Source organism: Sinocyclocheilus rhinocerous, unplaced genomic scaffold (genome assembly GCF_001515625.1).
Source record: "Sinocyclocheilus rhinocerous isolate Xijiao unplaced genomic scaffold, SAMN03320098_v1.1 scaffold2441, whole genome shotgun sequence".
Lineage (NCBI taxonomy): Eukaryota > Metazoa > Chordata > Actinopteri > Cypriniformes > Cyprinidae > Sinocyclocheilus > Sinocyclocheilus rhinocerous.
In genome coordinates this window covers 87,707-96,294 of record NW_015661491.1, presented here as the reverse complement: position 1 = coordinate 96,294, position 8,588 = coordinate 87,707, and the positions used below count along the sequence as shown (strand labels likewise).

General features: G+C 34.8%; 1 pseudogene; it reads right to left on the bottom strand.

Moving 5' to 3' along the window:
• Positions 1 to 8,588, bottom strand: part of LOC107726353 (NACHT, LRR and PYD domains-containing protein 3-like) — a 79,210-nt pseudogene that overhangs the window by 34,801 nt on the left and 35,821 nt on the right.

Below are 8,588 nucleotides of genomic sequence, written 5' to 3'. Positions count from 1 at the left end.
AATCTTATGCTTGGAGAATTCCCTTTTGAACTTCTCCGAAACACCAGCCATATAAGAGATAACCAATTATTTTTTTTTTTTTTGGGTCTCAGTCACAATTCATTTATTTTACAGAAAAGAAGATGCATTGATAGTAAATAGTGACTGGGGCTGTTAGTCTCAATGTTCTGCCTTAAATCTCCTTTTGTGTCCCACTGAAGATAAAACGTACACAATTCCAGTACAAAATAAAACTATATTATGAAAAGTGTCATTCTTGAAAAATCTCTTTGTAACATGGAGAATAAGATATACTGGCCTATAAGTTATTTGTACATGTGTTTGTGAATGCATGGGTGTGAATGTCTTTTCTATGTTTGGGTATATATATATATATATATATATATATATTTATTTATTAGGGATGGGTCACGATTTTCGAATATTCGATTAGTTGATTTAATTATAGAATGTCGAATAGGTTGTGCGAGTATTGTCTTAAAAAAATTCCCCATGTTTTCCGTGTTGATGCGGTTAGTGATGGGAGAAACGAACCTTTTCGAAGCTTCAAATCAATTGAACAAATTGCTTCGCAAAATGACTCATCGTTTCGAAGCGCATAAAGCTGCAGATGGATCCTCACTCTGTTGACGCCTCGTTACAGAATCACTGGTTTCAGTTTCTCTTCGAATGCTTTTATTTTAATTGTCCCTCTTATTTAAAACAGTTTTTGGTTCCAATTACATCCTCGTATCCCCTTCAAAATATGCAGCATATTTATTTTTTCCTAGAATCTTTGCTGAAGTTGGCCTTAGATCATTTCAATATAAAGCTCTATTAGATTGGAACAATCTCCCTCCTTCTCTTAGATCAATCTCATCTTCCTGACTCTTTAGGACTAATTTATTTTCTCATTTGAAAATCACCTGCTCATGTTTTTAAATTTAGGCTTTTATATCAACGCTTGTGTTTGTACATTTGGATTTTTACATTTGCACTGTTTAATATAGTTAATATGGGTGGAAGATTAGGGTATTGAGCTTTTTGTTTGTCTGTGTTTTTTTTTCTCGTATTGTGTTGTAATTTGCATTGTTTTATGTGCTATTGTATGTGCTATTGGGACCCCCTTGAAAATGAGATGGATCAAGGCGCTGTCCCTTTAATAAATTTAAAATTCAAATCCTCACTACACTTAACAGCATATACAACATTACTACTTTGGTGTTTGGGAATCCGGTCCTTTGAATGGACGAAACGTTGTCTCAATATAGTCATTGGTTTGTAAAACACAGGAATCTTATGCTTGGAGAATACCCTTTTGAACTTCTCCGAAACTCCAGCCACATAAGAGATAACTAAATGTTTTTTTTTTGTTAGGTCTCAGTCACAATAAATGTTTTTTTTTGTTTGTTTTTTTTTACAGAAAAGAAGATGCATTGATAGTAAATGTGTCCTGGGGCTGTTAGTCTCAATGTTCTGCCTTAAATCTCCTTTTGTGTCCCACTGAAGATAAAACGTACACAATTCCAGTACAAAATAAAACTATATTATGAAAAGTGTCATTCTTGAAAAATCTCTTTGTAACATGGAGAATAAGATATACTGGCCTATAAGTTATTTGTACATGTGTTTGTGAATGCATGGGTGTGAATGTCTTTTCTATGTTTGGGTATATATATATATATATATATATATATATTTATTTATTAGGGATGGGTCACGATTTTCGAATATTCGATTAGTTGATTTAATTATAGAATGTCGAATAGGTTGTGCGAGTATTGTCTTAAAAAAATTCCCCATGTTTTCCGTGTTGATGCGGTTAGTGATGGGAGAAACGAACCTTTTCGAAGCTTCAAATCAATTGAACAAATTGCTTCGCAAAATGACTCATCGTTTCGAAGCGCACGAAACACCACACGCTGGTGACGCCTGCTGGTCAAAAGTGTGTAAATGCAACAAAAACATGTATAAAAACAGATTTTAAAAACCCATTGCTAATGTTTTATTGAAAGTATAATACATTAAATGCTATAAAAATTATAAAACACCATTAAATATGGAGTGTCTGTATAACATGTGGCTTTTTTTAAATTAATTTGCAGGGCTTGTTTTGTTTTATGGAGAGCTTGTATATATAGGCCAGAAAGATATATTAACTACTTCTCATCCTATTATTTACACAAATGTCTTGTTACAAATGTCTACAAATTGATTAAACTGATCTGAGATCAGGTAAAAACCATAGATGCTGGTTCAATGGTTCGCCGCTGGGGGCGATCTCACGGAACTCGCGTGATTCATGGGTTTCATGGGATTCTGACGTTTTGAAACAGTTATGACGTAATGAAGTCTCGTTACTAAAATCACGTGACTTTGGCAGTTTGATACGCGCCCCGAACCACTGTTTCGAAACAAATAATTCGCAAAAGTTTCGGAGCTTCACGAAGCAGTGCTTCAAAAATGCCCATCACTAGATGCGGTGGTGGCGCGTTCATGTACGCCGAGGGTGGCTCTGCCAATAACGCACCTAAAAGCTGTCAAAGACAACAGAAGAACACATTGTCTCGCGCGCACACTGTAGACTTGCGTGGCATAAAAAAAGACTTGAGTATAACGGTTACAGTAACTTGGGACGATGTCAAATAAGGGTTCTGTGCGGACCACAAACACCCCCGACTGGGTTAGAGGTGTGGCCGAATCCGTATTCAGAAAGGCTCGGAAAACAAATAACGCATTCTATGGAGCCACTAAAGGGACATGGTTAGCCGCTTGCTAGCGGTAGCCTGTTACATTACAGTACATAACATTTCACTTACCACATAAAGAGAGGAAGGAAAGATGACTGATAGGATGATTGTGAATGATGTGCAGATTCTGAGCACCACTGAAAAACATCTAATCTTGTAAAATGTGTGGTAAGTACTGCCGAGTGCTGCTCTGTACGTGTGATTGCGAATCTCGAAAGTGAAAGTAAAAAACAAGCACGAGTTCATAAGTGATTTCAATGCCCCGCATATTATAATAACGGCTCCCTAATGCCGCAGTTTCAATACAGTATAATTACCGAATGATATAATTGCGACAGAAGATATTAACGTATATTTTTCCTCCCATCTCGAACCTATTCCCTTTAGGGGTTCCATTTTTTTAAATGGAATGAGCAGTTGATTTATGCTAATTGATAGACTGTTATGTTAATAACTACCGTCATTCGGTTATGTTTATCATATTAATATGTTTCAGCACATTACAATCATAATATGGCTAGAGTCAAGGTGAATCCCGTCTCTCTCCCTCTCTCTCTGTTTATGGGTGTTTGTTTGGGAGGGGTGCGATTTTCTAATAATAATAGAATAATACCCAGCGATTTTCGAATATTATTTTTGCTTGGAATGCCCATCCCTAATATATATATATATGAACTTCTTGAACTGTTCAAAAGAGCACAAAATTTGCACACAAAAAAAATGGGAGTACGTACACTCACTACTTTACATGTTAGCAAAGTGTCATTTCTTCAGTGTTGTCACATGAAAAGATATAAAAAAATATTTACAAAAATGTGAGGGGTGTACTCACTTCTGTGAGATACTGTATATATATATATATATATATATATATATATTTAAGCAGAGAGGGGGATGCTTTTAAAAACATTTTGCTCTTAGCCTAAGTAATATAAGCTATAGCCTAAGTAACCTAATGTTAGTATAATTTGTTAACAATGCACATCATAAATCCATTTTTTAAGGCAAGTAGCAGATAGCCTAATGGGAAACTGTATTTAATGTTATCACAATTTAATAAAAACAAGTTAGGCATATTAATTGTAATGATTTCATTTCCACATTATTCAATCGATTAAATTATATAGAGAAAGCGAGAAAAGAACACCGTATCAGTGGAGCATTTTGAAACTCTGAATCAGTTAAACCATTGCGTCGCAAAATGATTCACTGTTTCGAAGCACTCCAATCGGATCACGTTTCGCGAAACACATTTAGATCGGAACTTCAAATCGCGTATTGCGAACCATTTGTTTCAGATCGGGACTTCAAATCAAGTATCGCAAATCATTTGATTTAGATTGGGACTTTGGAGCAGGTTCGCAGGATGTTTTTTTATCCCTATATATATATATACTGGTGTGAAAAAGTTTTTGCCCCCTTCCTGTTTTTTTAATTGTTTGCATATTTGTCACACTTAAAAGATTCAGATCATCAAACAAATTTTAATATTACACAATTGTTTTTTAAAAAGCCTTTTTCCAAAAGGTACATCTGGAAAAAGGGGGGTCGTCTTATAATCAGGGTCGTCTTATATTCGGGCCAATACGGTATATATATATATATATATATATACATTTTTCTAAGTACTTGATATTTTAAAAACAAGTAAGATAAGATAAGATAAGGTAAGATAGACTTTATTGTCCCAAAGGAAATTTGTATTGGACCTGTGGCCTTAGTCATATGCCATCTGGACCTGTGGCCTTAGTTGCATTAATTTGCTTAAAAACCTTGGTGATGGATTTAAGGTCAATCTCCAACCTATCAGCATCATCGATAGCAATACTATCAAGTACCATATCACATTTAACAGAGAAATCATAATTGTCAAACCTCTTATAAAAATAGTTCAGTTCATTTGCTTTTGCCAGTTTATCTGTGACATGCAAGGACTTCTCCGTTAGTTTCATGTTAGTTGCTATTTTCATTGAGTCCCATAATCGTTTAGAGTTCATAGTTTGAAAGTTTTTCTCCATCAGTCCCCTGTTGTGTTCTTTTGCATATTTGAGCCTCTGGTTTAACTCCTTTTGTACGGTTTTAAGTTGTAAGTGATCCTTGTTCTTAAATGCTTGATGCTTCCTATTGATACAGTCCTTCACTTCCTTTGTAATATAAGGTTTGTTGTTGGGGTAGGCTTTTACTTTCTTTTTTGGAATCACAATATCGACACAGAATTTGATATAATCTGTAATTACTTCTGTAGTTGTTAGTAGTTCCCAAGTAGTTGTTGATTGTGTGTTGTCATTTAACCCAAATGAAATCAACATCATTTCACTGTAAGGTACATTTTGCTCCACTGTCCTCTCTCATTAAAGGCATAAATATCCATAAACATAACATAAAAAAATCACTTCTATGTTTGCTTCTTATTTATTTTTATCAATTTAAAACTGCTCTAGGTGTTTGTGGTGGTGTGGCAGGGCTCATACTAGTGCTCTTTACATCTGTTATATTGTTGTGTCCTCTAGAAACCCCTAGACTTCTATCTACATAGAGACACTGAGTAGTTCAAATAATAAAACCTAAAAACTTGCTGCTCAACATACTTGAGTTTGTCCAGATTCTTGAGTTTTTCAGAGAGCAACTTCACTTCAAACACTGATTGTCCTGGGTGATTGTAGCTCAGATCCAGCTCTTTCCGGTGTGAGGGGTTTGAACTCAGAGCTGAAGACAAATAACCACAGCCTTCCTCTGTCACCATACAGCCAGACAACCTACAGACACACACAGAAACAGTCCACATCACGTTAGTTTGGCAGTCAGATGTCATTATTTTATGGAGAAGCTGTTATTTTTCTGTAGTTTCAACAACAAAAGTGAAATAATCACGAAACAGTTATACTCCATTAAAGTACAAATGTACTTAAGAACAGGCACAAAATGTTTCTACTTTGTGACTAGACACCCAGGGTTAAAACCTGAAGTGCCATTTTTAATTTATCTTGTTGTGTCATTGCATAAAAGATCATTTTGTGCATTGTCAGGAGAAAACAAAAGTTCTCTAAAATCATTGGACATTAAACATATTAGCCCACATTTATTAATATAACATAAAAATGAGTGCTGATTTGAGTGCACAAATCAACAGGGTTCATGTGTGATTCATGAAACATTCATATGCCGCCAATCCCAACATACAAATAATCGGACGTTGATGTATGTTGGGATTGGCAGCATATGAACCAAGAAGAGGAAGACTTCCTCTTCCTCCAAGAAGAGGAAGTGTACGTGCACAAATCAACAGGGTTCATGTGTGATTCATGAAACATTCATATGCCGCCAATCCCAACATACAAATAATCGGACGTTGATGTATGTTGGGATTGGCAGCATATGAACCAAAGGAAGGAAGACTTCCTCTTCCTCCAAGAAGAGGAAGTGTACTAATCTCATGAAAGAGAAATTGATTTTACACCTAAAACCTCTGTTAATCTTGTAATTACAAACAGTAAAATTTAGTATTTAATATATATATATATATATATAAAATACTTTATTAATGATATAGATAGGCTAAATGACTCGCTGTCAATAGAATATTTTACTATTGGCAACACATTTTTATGTGTTCTAGGGATGAACATAATTAACCATTAATCGTTAACTGACAGTAAGAATTTTGACCAATTAATACTAGGGTCAATGACGTAACGCCTACATTTTCTGTCCGATTGCATTTTTTCATTTAAAAATTGGTTTAAATGCACAAAAAAAGATGCTATATATATATGTGTGTGTGTGTGTGCGTATACAGTATATATATATATATATATATATATATATATGAAGTACCTCTCTCATGTATGTACTCACTTTAACTTTTCAAAAGCAATACTTATTTGTAATTTTTCTGTTATTCAAAGAGTCAAAATATCATATGGTGCGACCGTCCGGCCATAACTGTTGTTTTGGAAACATCTTTGAAATTACCCTAAATTTGTTCAGATTAATTTTCTGCACTATTTGGCATGATTTCCAAGTGTATTGTAATCCTGTATAAAATTGCAAAGCATTTGTATTTATATTTCCATCATTAATATACTTACAAACGTTGTCCAATGATTTCCATTTTATGAAATATCATGTGGTGCGACTATCAAGAAACTACCATTTTGGGACTTTTATGTTGAAATCCATTCAAAGATAGAACTTTGCATCATATACCAATTTGTCAAAGACCTATAGAAGCATCAAGCAGGTTTGTAACTCTTTCAAATTTGGAAATATATAACCTTTTTTAACGGCTGTTATGTAGTGACCACATTTGGATATCATGTGGTATAACCTCAAAAAAGTTATTAAGGTATTAAGTTATTTCTAAAAGCATTTATTTTTATTATAAATTTCATAGTGACCTTTTGTGGGAAGCTAGCTTGTTTTGTGTAGGTGGCAAATTCTGTGCTTGTAAATTTTGATTGAACTTGAAAATATCATGTGTCAAATATCAAATATCAAATATAATGTGGTGCGACCACTGCAGAGTGTTTTCTATTATAGATATATGTCCCAGATTAGCAGTTTTTGTGCTTTTATATTCAATCAGTGGTTTATATACATAAAGTAGTTTGTTTTAGTATTATTTGGAATAGATTTTTATGCAATTTGGGTAATTTCAGAAGGTTTGTTTAATCTTTGTACAATGAGAAAAAATGCAAAAATGTATTTAGAGCATGTAATTTTAGTTTGGTAATTTTACATTTATTTGTAAGATTCCACTGCCAAGCAAAGTAAAATAAACACTTGCCATAGGCAACATGTTAATTCTGACACTGCAGTCAAGCACAAACTCCAGATGTCATTTTCTACTGTAAGAAAGATGTTCATGCTGTCATCTCAGAACCTGAGCCAGCAACCTCCTGCTACTCTAAATTGACCCTTCACAAAGACCCACCCCCTGTAGTTACTGTTGCTACGTCCGACAAACCATGGCACTTTTATGCAGCACATCATGTTCTCATGCAGTGAAAAATACATCACGGAACAAAGAAGACACTGACAATGCGCCGACATACAAGACAGAGCAGGTTACTTTTGGTATGTAACTAATTTGTCATTATTTTAAGAAATTCAAACAAAAAATCCTGTTTTATGGCTCTTCAATGTGTCCTGACAGTTCGCTGTAGCACCTCAGTTCAAGCAGCATATGAACAAGATCATCTCTTCATGTTTAATAGTTCTGTCAAGACCACTATCGTCAAAATGATAGATACTTAGCATAAAGTTTGGTTTGGCGGTGTGGTTCTGTTCTGGGCAAAAAACTCCCTGACCATCCATGCAGCCTGTCATGAATGAGCAGGGAGAGCAGCAATAAGCATATACATCAACTCAAATACGGTTATCTAATAAGCATGTGTCCTATTCTGTGTACTAAACTCCTGAAACATTGGTGTCTTTTTGAAACATTGGTGTCTGTTTATATGATATGACAATAGTTTTCTCAAAATAAATTGTAAAATGCTCATGTAGTGACTCAGAGCAGTTCTAGAGATTGTTTATGTGTTCATGTACTCATATAAATTGAGATGGCTGAAAAGACCACGAGTGATACATATGCACGCTTAAATGAAACTGTGCGTCTGCGCCATTAATTTCCACGAGGTACAGACTGGGAAAATATTTCGGGCTGGAAAATCTCACACTCATCCAGGCCATCCCATACACCCAAACAAATTCTAAAACACAGACAACCCTATTTTTGTATGACCATCACAAAAACTCCTTAGGCTGGGGACATGCAAAATAATTAAAAGTTCTCTCCTGAACTGCACCTTCACTTCCATTTTAATTTTCAGTCTCTTTATTTTGCCCTGATATCTC